General features: G+C 39.8%; 1 pseudogene; it reads right to left on the bottom strand.

The window, feature by feature from the left end:
• Positions 1-15,401: 15,401 nt before the first annotated feature.
• On the bottom strand, positions 15,402-17,439 carry LOC132421635 (X-ray repair cross-complementing protein 6 pseudogene; annotated as a pseudogene).
• Between the last annotated feature and the right edge of the window lie 2,680 nt (positions 17,440-20,119).

The raw sequence follows: 20,119 nt of genomic DNA, 5'->3' as shown, positions 1-20,119 counted from the left end.
ATTTAGAAAGATTATATTTTAAAAATTGACTATTTTATTGGGTTTGGATGGTAACTCTGTTTGCTGATAGTTCTGAATAGGTTTGAAGATTTAATAAAAACAAGTAAAAAGCCATGAAGCCAGTTTAGTAACATGATGATATGTTCCTGAAATAAATGGAAGTATGGACATTTTCCCAAATCTATCTTATCTTGAGCTAATCTTATAATTATGGAATAATAAGCACTCAATTTTTTCCTATTTTTATAAATCCTTCTAAAGGAAAATTTGTGCAATAATCTGTTATTATTGATAACAATTACATAATAATGAAGATAAAAATTCCATTGGGTTCTCCCCATTCCTCTCTATGTTATATAGCTTATAATCAATAAGTGCAAAAACAAAAACACTGTTTTTGGTGTCAACCTCTTTTACCATATGCTCTGGATACATGTAACCAATTTTCTGAACCAACAAATTAATATAAGACTTTCAAGATGTGATATAGCAGTAGTATTTTTCCCATTATTTAGAGGAAAGAATACAAGATAGGAGGGGCATATTTTTTTTCACATATAATCCTTCTTGAGGTGGTGTTAACGGAAGGTAGAGTTGGAAAGAATTACTTGTACTATTTTTTCTTAAAGGAACCAATAATGTAATATGGGGTTAGTAACTGAATATCTACTTTTCATTATTTTTGTAGTTACTCCCTAAAACTTTTCAAAAATTACAAGGAACCCTGAGCAATAAAATAAAAATAAAATAATTCAAAGTTTTCTTAAATCAGATGTTAGATCTTATATTACATCTGCTACAGAATCATAGCTAACACCTCAGTGCTTCTGGGTATTTTATTAAATGTTTAGGGCTCTCCCCCGCCCCCAGCAAAAGCAATTCTAAGCAAATGATGAAGATCTCAGTGAATAGCTCATTCTTCGTGCACCTGAGTGCCAGGCTTTTTCTTCCCCATCCTGATCAATTCTGTTGTGCCACACAAGGAAATAAAATACTATAGGAGGAAAATTAGTGAGTTGGGGGATTATGGATGAGGTTGGAGGAAGTCAGTTTACTCAACTCGTGACTACTGGTAGCAATACCTATTTAGGATATCAGAATTTTGGTCTTTATAATTCAGGCAAATTCTTCTACTATCCTTATCTCATCCCATCCTCTCCTCTACCCCAGGCTGAGGACCTTACCCTATCTCTATCTGGTAATTACTACCTATAGCACTGGCCTGTTTATACCTATGGCCCGCGAACAAGCTTACTTTTCTGATTCTAAATGAAAATACTGTGTATTATAGTTCTTACACTTTAGCAATTATGACGTTTACTTTCCCTCAGTTAAAAAAAAATGATAAAGTTCATCTTCTAGTTCCGATGGGAGTGACACAAAGCCGATGGCCAATCCAACCACCGCTCAAGGAGAGGTGATCTGCTTCCGGGGGCTACGCCCGCTCTGCTGTGCCATTTAGAGCCTCTAGCGACTTATTCAGAAAACAAATCCTGAATGTGTTTGAGAGTGAAAATGATTTGGCCTGAAGTTAGGCTTTCGCGCAATCCTGATGGCTTCCTTTCCTAGGGGCATCAGGGTGTAGTGTGAAGACACACGGGACGGGCGGGCTTCGACCTTCTGCTTGCTCAGCACGCGAACGCCTTGGGCAGGAGAGCCCGAGGCCCGCACCGCTCCAGACTATGGAGCGCAAGATGAAGCCACGCCCTTCCAACAGTTCGCCCTTGCCCTGCTCCGTATGCCTGAGTGTCGAGCATTCTGTCTCTAAGCCAATGACGTCCTGATCACAGGTCATCGAAGGTGCGTGTTCCTGGAATGAGTCTACTGCCTGCCGTCAGAAACACCCTACTGCCAGACACACTGGCGATTAGGATGAGAATGCATTGTGTAAGGCTAGCAAAAATATATATATATTTGAGCATGTGCCCCTAATATCTGGGTATTTATTACTGATATCTATCTATCTATCTATCTATCCATCCATCCATATATCTTGCTTTGGGAATATACTTTACCCATTATAAAATGTAAACAAAAATAGAAAAGATGAGTTTTTTTAAAAATCTAGTATTTCTAACAATTTCTCTTCATGCTCAACAAACTGTCTTAAACCCTCCTTTGAAGGGTCCTCCACTTTGGAGGCCACTAGAGAAAGGAGTGGAGAGAGGAAATTGTAGCACTAGGAGTCAGCAAAGGGCACAGGGGCATCAACAAAACCAGGGTCCCCTAGTGGTTGGTTCCACACATTCAAATGGATTCACCACTCGCTTTCTGTAGCAGGCAATCCAAGCACACCCTCTGTCTGATCCAAAGGCTGGCTCTTCAAACTGTTCTGCCCCAATGCATGGCCTCTCCTGGGTCTCTCCTGGGTCTGAGGCTCTCACTACTGCTCTCTTAACCAGGTAACCACCTAAGGAACGTTGTCACTTAAATGTCCAGCAGGCATTGCAATCACCTTTTCACATGAGACCGAAACATGAGCCCAGAATCAGCTTTAGCCTCCCTCCTCCAACTCCCAGGCTCATGTCTCCACTGCCCATCCTGTATTCTCTGTCTCAAGAGCTTGCCCTCCTGCCCCACTGCGCTGCCTCCATCACTTCCTGCCTCTGTAGCTGCGGTGGCCTCTTACAGAATTGCTCTGCCTCTGATCCTTCCTTCTCAGGCCTATCAAACATGGTCTTCCTATGATCGACTGGATCATGGTTGCTTAAAGCCCTCCAGTGGCTCTCCAACCCTTCAGAAAAAAAAAAAATTAAAACCCCTCACCATGGATGAGACGCTCCTTCACCCATTCTTGGCATACCTCCAGGTGCACGTGGCAGAGCTTCTGCTTCTCTCATTGCCATACAGTTCCCCATCCTTCATCTGGTTAACTCAGCCTCCATCTTCAAACCCCACTCAGAGTTCACCTCCCCATCCCCATCCCAAAGCCTTCTCTGACCTTCCCTCTGGGTGTCCGGAGAACTTATTGCCTCAGTGATAACGTTTTATGTTTTGGTTCTACTAGAATTTGCCAGGGGTAGGGCCCCATCCTTAATTTATCTGTGTGTCTTTAGAATAGTAATCCTCAAACTTCAGTGTTCAGAAGAATAGCTGGAGGTGTTTTTAAAATAAATGTGATTCCAGATTGAGCAGGTTTGAGGTGGAGGCCAGCCACTGGCATTTGTAACTAGATCCCTCTCCCTAGTGACTCTCATCCAATTCCTCCTCAGACTTTCACCAGGTATCAGTGCTACGACCTTCAATTAATAGCAGTGAGAGAAGGAATTCTCTTTCTCTTTCTCTCATCTTTCCGTCCTTGATAAATGAATGCACTAATATGGGCTGAGACAGACCATATGCTTTTGGAAGTGGAACCTTTGACGGACTACGCTTAGGTGCAGAGATGTACCCCACAGTGTGAAATTGGCCTGGGGAACTGCTTTCGTTGCCTATGTGTGGGTGTGTGGGTGCATACACCCCTCCACACACACACTCATTCATATAAATCATGTTCATTACCGACAATTAAAAATAGTTTTGAAAAATAAAAGAGGGTAGAAGAACTCTTCTAGATTAAAAGATACCAAAGAGACACAGCAATGAAACACAGTATGTAAATCTTGATTGGATCCTGGTTTGAACAAAAAAAAAATTATAAAATAATGTTGGGACAATTGGAGAAATTTTCATGTGGGCAATTCAAAGATAAAGAAATTGTTGCTTTTCTTAGGTGTGATAATGGCATTATGGTTAAAAGGGAGAAGGCCCTTATTCTTAGGAGATGCATGCTTAAATTTTTACAGATGAATTGTCATGATTTGCACAACTTACTTTCAGATGGTTCGGGAAATTATTTATACATATACATAAAATATGGCAAAATGTTAGCAATTGGGTGAATCTAGCTGAAGGGAATACAGTTGTTTGCTGTGCTATTGTTCAAGCTTTTCTGTAGATTGAAAACTTTAAATATTAAAAAAATGGGGAAATGGAAAACCTAGAGTGATTTCACGTAATTATTTATATTTGTGGCTTTCATTGAAAAGTCCAATTTCCCGATAAAACAGTTGGCAGGAGTTTCACGGAGCCTCCACAATTTGCTGTGACTACTTAGCTCATTAAAGTCACCTACCTGGCCAGAGGAGGCATTTGATTTGCAACCCATGAGATGAAGGTCAAGAGCCCTTGAAATTCTCCTCCTGGACTCTCTTTATAGGATTGTGTCTCTTGAATCCAAGAAGACTGATCTAAAGTGTCTTTTGTTGGGCAAGTCCTTCCACCTTGAGGAGGCCAAGTGGGAACCAGGGAACCAGGCTTGGGCTCACACCATGTAGGCTGCATCTGTTCTTGGCACACACAGAACCTAGAGCATCTCTCCAAGATCAACAACCAGATCAGGATATGATGTGAAAGACCCAGTCAGCAGCAATGGGTCACTCTTAACTGGAGCAGTCATCATGTCCATCTAATGGGGTTTGGGATCCTGGCCTCACAAGTCAGGATGAACAGCACTGACCTTGGCTAGTAGGTAAAGAAGTAACCCTAAGAGAATCACAGTGAAATCATGATGGAGTCTATCTTTGGGAAGGCTTGAGGAGGAATGATGACTGATGTCAACTTCCTATATACAGTTTATTCTTTTCATATTAAAAAAGACTTTAAGCAAATATGACAAAATTCTTGGCCATGGATCCATTGGTATTTGTTATATACTTTTTTTGTGCTTTTTTCTCTTATTTTAAAAATTTCTCAAAAACAAACAAACCAAAATATTGCTTCTACCTCCTACAAGTGTTCCATGCCCTGGATATGCAAACTTGGGAAATGTTGTCCCCTACAGAAATGTGCTGTCAGTCTCTTTCCAGAACTGAAGGAAGCAGAAGTAGAATCATAAGCCCTAATTTTCCTGAAGACAAAGAACCACAGATTTTAATTTTAAATCACCAGGGTCAATGTTTTTTGATACTGTATTTCCCCTTAATTTCCCAGCAGTTAAAGGAAGAGGTTAGCAAAGGAAAATACAAGACAAAAAATGTGGGAGATCTTTCTTATGTATGATATAATTTCCCTTTTCTTTTTTCTGACTCTGGAAACTAATAAAGTAAGATCCCTCACTTATGATGTAAGCTCCCCTCTTTTTTGATTTTGGAAGCTAATAAAATCTTAAAACACAGTTCTTCTACTACAATTGATGACTTTAGCTAAGCATAGCCTTTTCTCACTATAAAATTAGGCAGGTTCTTTTGGCCCATTCTAATTCTCAGCAATGCATGAAAATAAAGCAGGATAGTAAAGGGGGTTTGTCTAGTGGTAACATCATGCAGAGGGTCTCATCTTTCTGTGGGACAGGGTGTGGCTGCCCCACAAGACTGGGGTCAGTCCTGATTGAACGTCCCACCTCATGGGCTGGGATGGGGCCTGGGCTGATTAAAAGAATCTGGGGCTTGGGATCCCAGGCGTGGGGAGCTGAGTCTTTTAGAGAATGGGGAATGGTACTCTTTTACTAATGGAAGGACTTAAAACACCAGTAGGACTATGAGCCTTGTTGGGATGGGCCTGAGTTTATACTATCCCCATAGAGACAGCTGGCTGCGTGCACATGATGCTAAGCTGATTTGTCCTGCAGGCTCTGCTGTGTGAAAGGAGAAAACCCAAGGAGAAACCAGTCATCACCCAGAACCAAATGCAAGGATGGCAGAAACTAGTAACTCTCCTGAGACATATCAGTTTATAGGCAATCTCAGCAGAATTAGTTGGAACCCTAAACTTCTTTAAGTCTGATCAAGACGGGTGAGTTTGGGGCCTATTCTTGGAGATTCACTTTTGATATTTATGTTTGCCATTGCTTAGGGATGTAAGTTGGCCTGCTCTGTAAAATTGATAATTATGACTACCTTTTATTGAGGGATTAACGTGTTCTAGGCAAGGCACACAGGACTTTATGTATATTATCTAATTTCATCCTCGTATGATTATGATGCCTGTTTTTTAGATAAGGGCACTCGGGTTTAGAAAAATAAAGTGAGTGACCTAAGGGGCTGAAGAGGTCCGCAAACTTAAATTTGTGTGTTGGTCCAGATCCACTTTCTTAAATACACCCAGTGGCTCTCAAATCTCACTTCACAACAGAATAATCTAGGGTACTTTTAGCAAATGCTGATGGCCGGGCCCATGTGGCCCAAGTAAATTTTATTATTTGGGTGAGGTGCCTGGGCATCTATTTTCTTTAAAGCTCCCAGATAATTCTAATGTTCAGTCAGGATCAGGAATCTCTGACTTACCTTGCACAGCTTCCGGTATAATCAAAACTGTCCTATAGTGTGGTAGGCAAAGTAATGCCCCGCCTACCAAGATGTCTACATTCTAATCCCTGGAACTGTAGATATGTTACTCTACATGGCAAAGGGGAATTTGCAGGAAAGTGATCTTGAGATGGGGAGATTATCTTGGATTATCCAGGTGGATCCAATGTACTATATGGGTCTTATACAGGGAATAGGGAGGCAGGTGTGCCAATGTCATAGTGATGCAGTCTGAGAAAGACTCTATCAGCCCTCACTGGCTTTGAAGGTGGAAGGAAGACATGAGCCAATAAATGCGGCAGTCTCTAGAAGCTGGAAGAGGCAAGGGAAAAGATCCTCCCTTCGGGCCTCCAGAAGAAACACAGCCCTGCCCACACCTTGATTTTGACTCAGTGAGACCCATTTTAGAGTTTTGCTCTATGAAGCTATGAGACCATAAGTTTGTGTTGTTTTAAGCCACTAAATGTGACCTTTTGCTTATACTGGAAGTGGTATAGTTATGTGTCAGACAATTTTACATATGCTGATGGCTCTCTATCCAACCATCCATACACCTGCCTACCCATTCACCCACCCATCTATCCATCAATTCAGGAAACATTTACTGAAAACCTACTAATGGTGTGAGGCAGGGATTGTCATCTCCATCTCACAGATGGGTAAAACAGGCACAGAGAAATCGACAACTGAGGCAGGACTTGACTCCTAGTCTTTGGATCCCTGAGTGCACTGATCTTTCTCTGTAGTATGTTACCTCTAGAATTTCTGGTTATTAGAATCCCAGGCCCTGTGAGTAAGCATTCAAATATGGCCGTAGCTGACCAATAGAAGAAATATTGTGGTGCATGGAGATTTCTGTAGCATTCTTCAAGTCATAAAGCTGGTGAAGTGAGTTTGCCCTTCATTGCTGTAAGGCTGGCTCTGGAGTAGTCATGCCTAGATCAGTGTTTGGTGTCTTCTCTGACCTCTATGGCATGGGACACCTAGCAATGATGAGGTCACATTTTGGCCTCTCTCTGAGATTGGTTCCTATAGCAGCATAGAACCCAAGATCTGAGATTGGGCTATAGCTGATTTCAAAAATTTTAAAAGCTGTAGAAGACTTTCTTTTAAATGAAACTTGTGTTAATAAAAGATATAAGTTAGGACTTCCCTGGTGGCGCAGTGGTTAAGAATCTGCCTGCCAACGCAGGGGACATGGGTTTGATCCCTGGTCCAGGAAGATCCCACATGCCGCGGAGCAACTAAGCCCGTGCTCCACAAATACTGAGCCTGTGCTCTAGAGCCCACGAGCCACAACTACTGAAGCCCGTGTGCCCTAGATCCCACGTGCTGCAACTACTGAAGCCTGCGTGCCTAGAGCCTGTGCTCGGCAACAAGAGAAGCCACTGCAATGAGAAGCCAGTGCACCGCAATGAAGAGTAGCCCCTGCTCGCTGCAACTAGAGAAAGCCCGCGTGCAGCAATGAAGAACCAACGCAGCCAAAAAAAAAAAAAAAGATATAAGTTAAAATCACTCCAGTAGAGGCAGAGATGTCAAAACTCATTTCTCCTACCCCAACCCGCTGATTTGTCTCCCTGGAATTCCCAGGACTCCTCAGGGCAATTTGAAATTACTGGGCTATAGTATTAGTGGAGAGTGGGACGTCTGGTTGCCCTAGGCTAGCCACACTAAGAATGGAGCATAACCGTGTACAAATATCTTTTCACTTTAACAGGAAAATATACTCATTTTATATCATGATATTGATTGATATTGATTAGGAAGAGGAGGAAGATAAATATGAGAAGAGCTATTAATCAAGAAATACTTACTTAGGGAGGCAGTGTGATGAAATAGAAAAAGGTGTTTAGCTCAGAGCCAAACAACGCTAGCCGCCAGCCCCAACTGCTGTTACTCTTGGATTGCTGTGTTATCTTGGACTAGTCCCTTCATCATTTTGAGCCTCAAGTTCAAGGATTAAATTAGATGATTTATGCAAAAGCACTTGGCACAGTGCTTGGCACATGGCAGGTATGGAATAAATGTTGCATCTGTACTGAGTACTTTTCAGGCTTACAAGGCATTTTATAATCAAAGATGAATAAGAGAAAATCTCTGCTGTCAAGAAACTCAAGGCTATTTGGAAAAACAACACATTTTTGGAAAATTCATAGTATAATGATTGCTACAGAGCAGTAGAGTTCAAGCACCAAACAAGAAGTCCAGACATGAGAAATCATGCACTTGAAGTGATCCTGAAATGCTACTTGAGGCATGGCCAGGGTTTGGTGGGATGAGAGACAAGGAGAACAGTGTAAACAATGGGAGAAAGGGTGCTAATAAGGAGGACCTCAGAGGCTACATAATTCTGGGAGGTGAATGGACAAACAGATAAGTATTTCTCTTCACCGAGTGGAGAACTGATAGAGGGAAGTCTATGTTCTCACAGAGTCAGCAATTCCCACATGCACCCTGTCCACCTAGGTGTCAGGCATTAGCCCACATTGCCATCGATGTGGTCTTTGAAGGGGTGTAAAGGAAGGTTGGATCACCCAAGTAATAATAGATTTTTAAATAGGTGAGGAGACTTGAAAAGTGACTGTAAGCAGGATACAAGCCAGAAGAGAAGCTACAAGACACAGAGAAGTACATCATCAAATATTTCGGCTTAGTTCTGAGCTCTTGGGAAATGCATCAGTGTAGAGCAATTAGGAGCGGTAAACTTCTTCTGAGCCAAAGATAAGATTGGTTGAAAAAAGGAGACTGAAAGACATCTATTTGAGAATATGCACACAGGCACACAAACACACATGCACGTGAATACCAATGCCCTTCAATAGTCAGTTTTTATTGAAATGAACATTGCATTCTTGTATAAAAAGGATCAATTTAGTATAAACATTCCTGGGAAAGCAGTATTACTAAAAATACATCATGTGAAGCTAAACGAACTAATAAGCCATTAGGAAAATAGTCAGGGCTGATTTGGGCACCAGTCTACCCATTCCCTTTGCAGTAACCCACAGGTGCAGCAGGTCTCAGAAGTAGCATCCGTGCGCTGTGATCACACGTCCAACCTCAGCCCAGGTTGCCTACAGACCTGACCATGTTCTCAAATTAAAACTGAATTGTCATTACCTACTGTCTAGCACAGGGAACTCTACTCAATACTATGTAATGACCTATATGGGAAAAGAATCTAAAAAAGAGTGGATATATGTATATGTATAACTGATTCACTTTGTTGTACACCTGAAACTAACACAACATTGTAAGTCAACTGTACTCCAATAAAAATTAATTTAAAAAAACTGAATTGTCATTGAAAACCATTGTAAGTATGACATTTTAGAGTAAATATTTTATGAAACAACACAATTTGTATGCAACTGGAAAGAGTTGGCCCATATTTGGCTGGCAAATGAATGGCTTGGTTAATGAGAAGAGAGTGAAGTAAGACTTAGATGCAGCCTTCAAAGAGCTATGTGTAATTAGTTGATTGGATAAATAACAATGGTCAGCATTTTTAGCAGAGTCTTCTGGTCAAGCTTAGAAACAGGGTTCCATTTGCTTTTTCCCTTCCTCAGTTAATCATTGTTTGGGAGCCTATTTATTTTATATTTATACTCATATTCTAGTACAGTGGTTCTCAAACTCTTTGGTTTCAAAACCACATTGACTGCTTAAAAATATTCATTGCAGCACTATTTATAATAGCCAAGACATGGAAGCAACCTAAATGTCCATCAAGAGATGAATGGATAAAGTAGACGTGGTACATATATACAATGGAATGCCACTCAGCCATAAAAAAGAATGAAATAATGCCATTTGCAGCAACGTGGATGGACCTAGAGATTATCATACTAAGTGAAGTAAGCCAGACAGAGAAAGACAAATGTCATATGACATTGCTTATATGTGGAATCTAAAAAAATATATATATATATATGTATACAAACAAACTTATTTACAAAACAGAAATAGACCCACAGATATAGAAAACAAACTTATGGTTACTGAAGGGGAAAGGGGCAGGGAGGGATAAATTAGGAGTTTGGGATTAATAGATAGATAGTGCTTACTATATATAAAATAGATAACAAACAAGGACCTACTGCATAGCACAGGGAACTATACTCAATATTTTGTAATAACCTATAAGGGAAAAGAATCTGAAAAAGAAATATATATATATGTATATATATATATATGTGAATCACTTTGCTGTACACCTGAAACTAACACAACATTGTAAATTAACTATACTTCAATAAAAAAAAAAATTGGAGGACCCTAAACAGTTTTTGTTAAGGTGGGTAATAGCTGACAAAATTTTCATTTATTTATTAATTCATTTAAAATAACGATAATAAATTATTACATTTATGTAATAATTTTTATGAAAATATACATTTTATGAAAAATGTATTTTCCAAAACAAAAAATTTAGTGAGAGGCATAACACTGTTTTACATTTTTGTAAATGTCTTCAATGTATGGGGTAATAGAAAACAGCTGTATTCTCATATTTGGTCTACATTCAATCTGTGGTGACATATTGTTTTAGTTGAAATATATGAAGATATGACCCCATGCAGATATGCAGTTGGAAAAGGGAAAACTAACTTAATAGCCTTTTCAGATAATTTGGGGGTCTCTGGAAAATTCCACTGAACATTCATGAGAGAATGAGAACGAAAAAGACAAATAAAATCTTAGTATCATTATGTAGGTAGCTCTGACCTTGTGGATTCTTTGAAAGGGAGTTGGTGATTCCCAGGGGGTCTTCAGACCATACTTTGAGAAGCCCTGCTCTAGCCTTTCTCTAGCTTTATACGGGCCAGATGTATTTCCAGGGGACACTGGGTTTCCTGTTATCTGTGGATGATTCTTCAAGTAAACTAAGTGTGCACTCCAAATGCATGATATTCAGGCTTCCAGGCTTGTTTCTAGGTATTCTAACAGAATCTTCCACCTAGTTCCATTATAATGGCCCCATGACCACAGCACACATATGTCAGATAGTCTGATTTTGCATGAAACTATGAGGAATCTGAAAAAAGGTCATTCATGGAGGTTGTTTTGTTTTTAACTGTATTTTTGTTTTATTGTTAATATGATTGACTTGAAAGACTTAACTCCAGGCAAGGAGACATTTGTTAATCTTAGTTAATTTATTTAAAAATACTTATTGGTAAACAAACAAACAAAACTTATTTGTTATCTCCTATGGGGCCATGTCCTAGGTAATGGGATTATAAAACTGAATCAAACAGCCCTATTGTGCCAAAGCTAACAATCTTTGAAATATGAACAAGTAATCACAAAACCATACAGTTCTTAAACATAAATGCAATGATCAATTTAAATTCCATGGAAGAAAAGAGGTCAATTGGCTCGTGAAGCAATGGAATTACTTTCCTGTTTGTATTACAACTAGGAATGGAGGCAAGAAGTGATGACTGTCAGAAAGCTTGAAATGAAGAGGGAATTATGGATAACACCCTAAGGAACAGCTTTTCCTTTCCCAGTCAGTGCTGGATCTTAAAAATATTTTTCTTGAGAAATGAACAAAGGTGACATTTTTACCCTTTGGGCTTAGAAGCGGGTCATTGCACATTTCGAAAATAAATAACTCTTGGCTGATTTGATGCAGATGTCATTCACAGCTGTCCAAGCAGGGGCAGAGGGGGTGTCGACAATTTGCCACAAATTTACATTTAGAATTTGGCAGAATTCATGAAATGTAGATTACTTGTGTATAGAATAGCTTGCTTCTCTATATGCTGCTTAAATATTTCCTTTTTTTAAAAAAAAATTGTGACGTCAGACAACTGAGTATCTAGTATCTGTATAGGAGCTGCCATCTTTATCCTACACAACTTGTTAAACATTTCTAAGCACTTATTAGGCACCAGGTATTACACTGAGTGAATAAAACGTGAACAAGACCTTAACTTAGCTACTCATTTACCAGAGCTTGTAGCTAATATATCATCAGCTGCTATGAATTACATCAAACATACATATTTTTCAACAAAACTTAGAGGAGTGCTGTCCAACAGGATATTTTGTAATGTAGAAATGTTCTATATCTATGCTGTCCCATGTGTAGCCATTAACCATTTTCCACTACTGAACACTTGAAATGTGGCTAGTGCAACTGAGGAATTGAATTTTAAATTTTATTTACTTTTTAAAAATTTTAATTTAATTTAATTTTTTAAACATCTTTATTGGAGTATAATTGCTTTACAATGGTGTGTTAGTTTCTGCTTTTTAGCAAAGTGAATCAGCTACATGTATACATATATCCCCATATTCCCTCCTTCTTGCGTCTCCCTCCCACCCTCCATATCACACGCCTCTAGGTGGTCACAAAGCACCGGGCTGATCTCCCTGTGCTATATGACTGCTTCCCACTAGCTATCTATTTTACATTTGGTAGTATATATAAGTCCATGACACTCTCTCACTTCATCCCAGCTTACCCTCCCCCCTTCCCGTGTCCTCAAGTCCATTCTCTACATCTGCGTCTTTATTTCTGTCCTGCCCCTAGGTTCTTCAAAACCATTTAATTTTTTTCTTTAGATTCCATATATATATGTTACCCTACAGTATTTGTTTTTCTCTTTCTGATTTACTTCACTCTGTATGACAAACTCTAGGTCCATCCACCTCACTACAAATAACTCAATTTCATTTCTTTTTATGGCTGAGTAATATTTCATTGTATATATGTGCCACATCTTCTTTATCCATTCATCTGTCGATGGACACTTAGGTTGCTTCCATGTCCTGGCTATTGTAAATAGAGCTGCAATGAACATTGTGGTACATGACTCTTTTTGAATTATGGTTTTCTCAGGGTATATGCCCAGTAGTGGGATTGCTGGGTCATATGGTAGTTCTATTTTTAGTTTTTTAAGGAACCTCCATACTGTTCTCCATAGTGGCTGTATCAACTTACATTCCCACCAACAGTGCAAGAGGGTTCCCTTTTCTCCACACCCTCTCCAGCATTTACTGTTTGTAGACTTTTTGATGATGGCCATTCTGACTGGTGTGAGATGATATCTCATTGTAGTTTTGATTTGCATTTCTCTAATCATTAGTGATATTGAGCATTCTTTCATGTGTTTGTGGGCAATCTGTATATCTTCTTTGGGGAAATGTCTATTTAGGTCTTTGGCCCATTTTTAGATTGGGTTATTTGATTTTTTGATATAGAGCTGCATGAGCTGCTTGTAAATTTTGGAGATTATTCCTTTGTCATTTGCTTCATTTGCAAATAATTTCTCCCATTCTGAGGGTTGTCTTTTGGTCTTGTTTATGGTTTCCTTTGCTGTGCAAAGGCTTTTAAGTTTCATTAGGTCCCATTTGTTTATTTTTGTTTTTATTTCCATTTCTCTTGGAGGTGGGTCAAAAAGGATCTTGCTGTGATTTATGTCATAGAGTGTTCTGCCTATGTTTTCCTCTATGAGTTTTATAGTGTCTGGCCTTACATTTAGGTCTTTAATCCATTTTGAGTTTATTTTTGTGTATGGTGTTAGGGAGTGTTCTAATTTCATTCTTTTACATGTAGCTGTCCAGTTTTCCCAGCACCACTTATTGAGGACGCTGTCTTTTCTCCATCATATATTCTTGCCTCCTTTACCAAAGATAAGGTGGCCATATGTGCATGGGTTTATCTCTGGGCTTTCTGTCCTGTTCCATTGATCTAGCTTTCTGTTTTTGTGCCAGTACCATACTGTCTTGGTTACTGTAGCTTTGTAGTATAGCCTGAAGCCCGGGAGCCTGATTCCTCCGGTTCTGTTTTTCTTTCTCAAGATTGCTTTGGATATTCTGGGTCTTTTGTGTTTCCATACAAATTGTGAAATTTTTTGTTCTAGTTCTGTGAAAAATGCCATTGATAGTTTGATAGGGATTGCATTGAATCTGTAGATTGCTTTGGGTAGTAGAGTCATTTTCACAATGTTGGTTCTTCCAATCCAAGAACATGGTATATCTCTCCATCTGTATGTATCATCTTTAATTTCTTTCATCAGTGTCTTATAGTTTTCTGCATACAGGTCTTTTGTCTCCTTAGGTAGGTTTATTCTGAGGTATTTTATTCTTTTTGTTACAATTGTAAATGGGAGTGTTTCCTTAATTTTTCTTTCAGATTTTTCATCATCAGTGTATAGGAATGCAGGAGATTTCTGTGCATTAATTTTGTATCCTTCTACTTTACCAAATTCATTGATTAGCTCTAGTAGTTTTCTGTTAGCATCTTTACGATTCTTTATGTATAGTATCATGTCATCTGCAAACAGTGACAGCTTTACTTCTTCTTTTCTGATTTGGATTCCTTTTATTTCTTTTTCTTCTCTGATTGCTGTGGCTAAAACTTCGAAAACTACGTTGAATAATAGTGGTGAGAGTGGGCAACCTTGTCTTGCTCCTGATCTTAATGGAAATCGTTTCAGTTGTTCACCATTGAGAACGATGTTGGCTGTGGGTTTGTCATGTATGGCCTTTATTATGTTTAGGTAAGTTCCCTCTATGCCTACTTTCTGTAGGGTTTTTATCATAAATGGGTGTTGAACTTTGTCCAAAGCTTTTTCTGCATCTATTGAGATGATCATATGGATTTTCTCCTTCAGTTTGTTAATATGGTGTATCACATTGATTGATTTGCCTATATTGAAGAATCCTTGCATTTCTGGGATAAACCCCACTTGATCTATTTACTTTTAATTAACTAAAATTTAGGGACTTCCCTGGTGGTCCCTTAAATTTAGGCAGATTTAAGAATCCACCTTCCAATGCAGAGGACATGGTCGATCCCTGGTTGAGGAACTAAGATCCCACATGCTGCAGGGCAACTAAGCCCGCGCACAGCAACTACTGAGCCCACACGCTGCAATGGAAGATCCTGTGTGCTGCAACTAAGACCCAACACAGCCAAAAATTAAATAAATATTAAAAAAAAATTTTAATAGCCACACATGTGGCTAGTGGCTACAGTATGGGACAGCCACATTCTAGAGTACCAGGGCCACACATTCTACCTTTGTTTTCTAAACCTCTTAGCAACATGAATTCTAGGCAGGTAATGGTTTTTTTGTTTTTATTTTTAATAGTACAAAGTTAGGGCTCTTTATTCAGACAGTAGAGTAGGGCACAGCACAGTGAGATGGCAATGCGGTCTCCATGGCAACAGAAAGTCTCATAAACAAAGTCCTTGGCTTCTGTCAGGCCGACTCTTCCTGGCTCAGACGAAACATGTTTTAATTTCATAAAAACAAAACCAGGCAGCCTGGCTACAATGTGGAAGGGTAACTGGCTGTATGGTCTCTGGTCAGGCCTTCTGAAGTGCTTGGTGAGAGCATCCAGCAGCTCCTGCTTCTTCATCCCGCTCTTCAGTCTGTACACCCTGCAGGCTTCCTTCAGTGTGGGCACAGTTAGCTTACCCAGTGTGCCTTGCTGACGTGGGCCTTCAGCTCCTCTTCAGATAACTCCACCTTAGGCCTTTTGCTTCCAGAACTTTCATCATCTTGTTTTCACTTGGGAACTTTTTCCTCAGGATTGTAATCTGGTGGGTAGAAAAGTTCCTTAAACTCATCCACCAGGGAGCCCAGTCTTTTGTCCATTACTTCAGCCTTGGGCAATGTCAGATCCATGGCTTGTTCAGGCTCCATCAGATCCAAAGCCAAGGCCTCCATGTTCCTAAAGTGCTGCTGCAGCACTGGGTTCTCAAAGCTGTCACTTCTGTACTTGAAGTGGAGCTTCTGAACAGTAGCCTTCATCTTGTCTACCTGCTCTGGGTTTGCCATGACTTTTTCAGTAAAGGGCACCTTCCGTTTGTCATCAGCATAGGGCAAGAAGATGAGCTGGAAGCCTGAGAGAGTCACCTGAATTTTCTGGTCATCCAGCTCCTCTTCCTGTGGCATCAAGGCCACAAAACAAGGGGGGATATTCTGGCAGGGTGTGTATCTGCACACTGTCATGACCTCCTTCTTCAGACACTTGGTGAGTAGAGCACTGAATAGGGTTGAGCTCCCATTTATCAGGGACTCCTCGGGGTACACGAACAGGGAGGGCCTCAGGTAATGGTGCTTCTTCAGCATTATCAAGGTCTTGAAACCGCTGAGAATCAAACCTGGTTCATCAAACCGTTTAAGCTCTTCTGTTTCCTCTTTCTCTAATACAATCTGACAACTCCCATAGGTCTGGGACCTCTTGGTGTTGCTAGGCAAAAGCAAACTGCCTGTATTTACATTAAGTGTCCGGGTCTTGGTTTTCACTGGTTCATTTGTTTCCCGATAAAGCCTCACTGGAGAAGGTTTGAGAGCCTCTGGACCATATTATAATTGCCAACAGTAAGCGCTACATCTTCGTTGAGCTTAAGCTTCAACCTGTAGAGCACGCGCTTCCTGGTCTCCTTGGCACAAAGCTTCCTCAACAGGTCTTTGAGCTTGCTCAACTCCTCAAAGTGGACCCCTATGTCCTCATCCTCTGCTATGCTGATAATATCTCTGTAGAACAAGGATATGTCAAAGCCCCCACGTTTCTTTAGGTGCAACAAGTCAAGGAATATACCTGTGTCACGGAGATCTCCAGCTTTGATCCTGGCCCGGCTGGCTTTGGCACTGTCATTGCTGTGGGGGTCATCTTTATTGGTGAAAAGCATGATCCTCTTATGGCTCATCTTGAACTGGACATCGCTAAAGAGGTTGGCATAGACCCACAGTACTTCACTTAGGGAGTAGTCAGATCCATGGCCAACTAGGTCTTGGAAATGTTTCTTCCCCTCCTGCCCCTTAAAGTGGTCAAGCTCTAGCACTCATTTAGCACCTGGATTACCCAATTCCTGCAAGACGTAAATATTTTTGAAATTCACTGAATTTTTGTCCTTATTGGTACCATAGAACACCACTGCCAAGAGATCTCGATCACTGCTTATGATCTTATTGGTGTATACACTCCAGATATACTGGATGCTAATGTCAAAAGGAGTCGACTCATCTTCATCCTGAGTTTCAAACATGGTCTCGGAAGCATCAATCAAAAAAATCAAACTATGTCTTCCTGAATATTTATAATCTCCACCTGCTTCAAGGCCCTCCTCTTGATCTTCTTCTTCCTCATCACCCTGATTTTTGTAATAAGACTCCCACCCTGACATGTTGGTTGCTTGAGCGCAATGAAGAGATCAATTTGGGCAGAGGTAATGGGGTTTTAAAAGATACTTTTACATTAAATTATATTAGTCATATTGTTATTAAGGCCCAAATCTGGGTTAATGAGAAGATTAACTCACTGCTTACTTTGCTCTGAAATTAAGAACAGATTTCGAACCTTCACTTTAAGAGTTGTTAATGTATCAAGACAATGTTTGTTCAAGCTCAGTAAAGTGCAGTGAGGAGGGAAGGGTCCTAGATAAGAAGTTGGAGGGCCGGACCTGGGTCTTAGACCCCCGTCTGCTTCTGACTGGATGTGTACTTCACCTCTGGCCTCAGTTTCTTCATTAGTGAAAGAAGGAGGAGGAGAAGGAGAAGACGAAAGAGGAGGATGAACTAAAAAGGGAGGAGGGAAGGAGAGAAGAAAGAAAGCGAGAGAGAGAGGGAGGGAAATAGGAAGGAAGAAAAGAAGAAAGAAAGCAGTTGGACTAGATAAATGATTTCAAAATTTCCCTCCAGCTTCCTGCTTTGTGTGTTTCAAAGTATGTTATCAGGTGAATAAACATTTAAAATTGTTAAAAAAAAAAAAAAGAACTGATTTGGAAATAATCACTAGAAGATTTATGGGACTAGATCTCTCATTTACAGTGACCAATTTTCTTGGAAAATCTGCCAGACAGCCTGGACTATCATAGGCTAAAGAAGGCATTGGGGCTTTTTGATATTATAATAATCTATGAACTGAAAAGTTAAGGTATTAAATAACTGGCAAAAGAGTAAAAGCAAATGCAGAAAATAAAGGCCATTAATGTAAATTCAATTTCTTGGGGATAGTGTGATGTAACACATGTGGGCCAAAGGAACTATAATGCTTTGGCAAAAATTCAGAAATTGAGATGTATCCATAGAGACGTAGCAACACCTAAGACTTATAGGGGTTCCAGGTTTTGCAGTCATAGGTTCTCAGTACAGCTGGACAAATGAAGACAAAAATGCAGATGGCTACATAACAATGCAAGAATCAGAGAAGAAGAAAGAATGATCAAAGGATTATCATATGATAGCAAATTTTTAATTGCCGAATGAGAAGTTTGGAAAGAAATGTTTTGAGTTCGGAGTAAGCTAAGTTTACATTGGACAAAGGCAGTAGAAAGAGTGTGTTGTTTGAAGTTACACTGAGATTTGAAGTCTTAGCTCTTCACTACTTAAATCAATTTTTCTTTTTGGCCAAGTTACTTAACCTGGGTTTCAACTTTCTTATCTATAAAATCGGAATAACATTAGCTAACAGGAAAGATTGCTGTGAAGGTTGGCACGGGGCCTAACACCTAATAGGTACTCAGGACTACAAGACTACTCAAGTAGATATGGCTACTAACTACTACCACCAGGATCTTCTGGAAGCAGAACAAATATAAGAAATGTGATTCTGATGGTGATAGGCAGTGAATAAGTGAATTTAACTTGAATAGAGATTGTTGGAAGAAGTAGTAGGGGATAAGTTTAACAGGTAAGATGGGCCTAAATAATTTCTTTTCCTTGAAATCTTGACAAAAGAATTTAGGTTTTACTGTCATTGGTAACGGGAGACAATTGTAGACTCATGCCAAAAGCAGTGGGTAAGTAGATTCATCAACGGCACCACCAAAGATAAGCTTGGGAAAAGGCAAGGAAAGCAGTTAGGTGGATGTTACAATAATCCCAGTATGAGATAATGACCTTGACTAAGATGGTAGCTGCAGAAATGGAAATAAAAGGGCAAATATGAGATATTTTAAGAAAGTATGGACTAAATTTGAACTTCCCAGCTGTGTGCCCAGGTGTTACAGGTCAGTTGAGATACTGATCCGCAAAGGCCTTGGGGGCTGTGGGGGACCCCTTACCCACCATCAGGCAATAAATTCCAGACACAAGTAGTGTTTTTTCTTTACCCAGCCAATCTCATATTGTCATTTCCTGTGCGGGACATGAAAAATTCTGAACTAAAGTGCTTAATGCCAGTCTGGATATAAGGAAAGAAGGGAAGAAAGAATTATAACGACCACAACATTTTCATTCTTCAAGACAAGATGGGGAGGTGTGGATAGAAATGGCATAGGTAGGGAAGGAAACTAGTTTAGAGAATTTTGTTTTGGGTGTTTCAGGGGCTCTGCATGTGAAATAGTTGTGTGAATAGGTCCTTGGGAAAACAGGATTAGAACAAAGAGACATATCTTAGAGATAGAGATTATTTGCAATTGTACTTGATGCCACTTAACTGATAATGGAATACAGTCAACTACATTTGGTTAAAGCACTACTCACAGGATGTGAGTTAATGGTTTGCTATCAGCCTGCTCTAACTCCTTTGTCCTTAGGTCTGTTCTAGTAATTCTTTTAACCTTCATTGTAGATAAAGATATGGAAGCATTCTGATATTTACAAATCATACAAATATGGGAGAACTAGCTAAAACATTGGCTGATATCATCAAGATTCAGAATGATTCATTGACCCTAATCTAAGAAGATAAAAATAAAGTAAGTGTACCTAACGATGCAAATGCACTTGATGCCACTTAACTATAATATATACTGGGTTGGCCAAAAGGTTCATTCGGGTTTTTCCATATATATATGTGTGTATATATAAACACACACACTCACACACACACACATTTTATATGTTTATAAAATTACTGTGGGT

Source organism: Delphinus delphis, chromosome 3 (genome assembly GCF_949987515.2).
Source record: "Delphinus delphis chromosome 3, mDelDel1.2, whole genome shotgun sequence".
Taxonomy (NCBI): domain Eukaryota; kingdom Metazoa; phylum Chordata; class Mammalia; order Artiodactyla; family Delphinidae; genus Delphinus; species Delphinus delphis.
The sequence above is the reverse complement of the archived record's forward strand: the minus strand, read 5'-3'. Positions and strand labels throughout refer to the sequence as shown.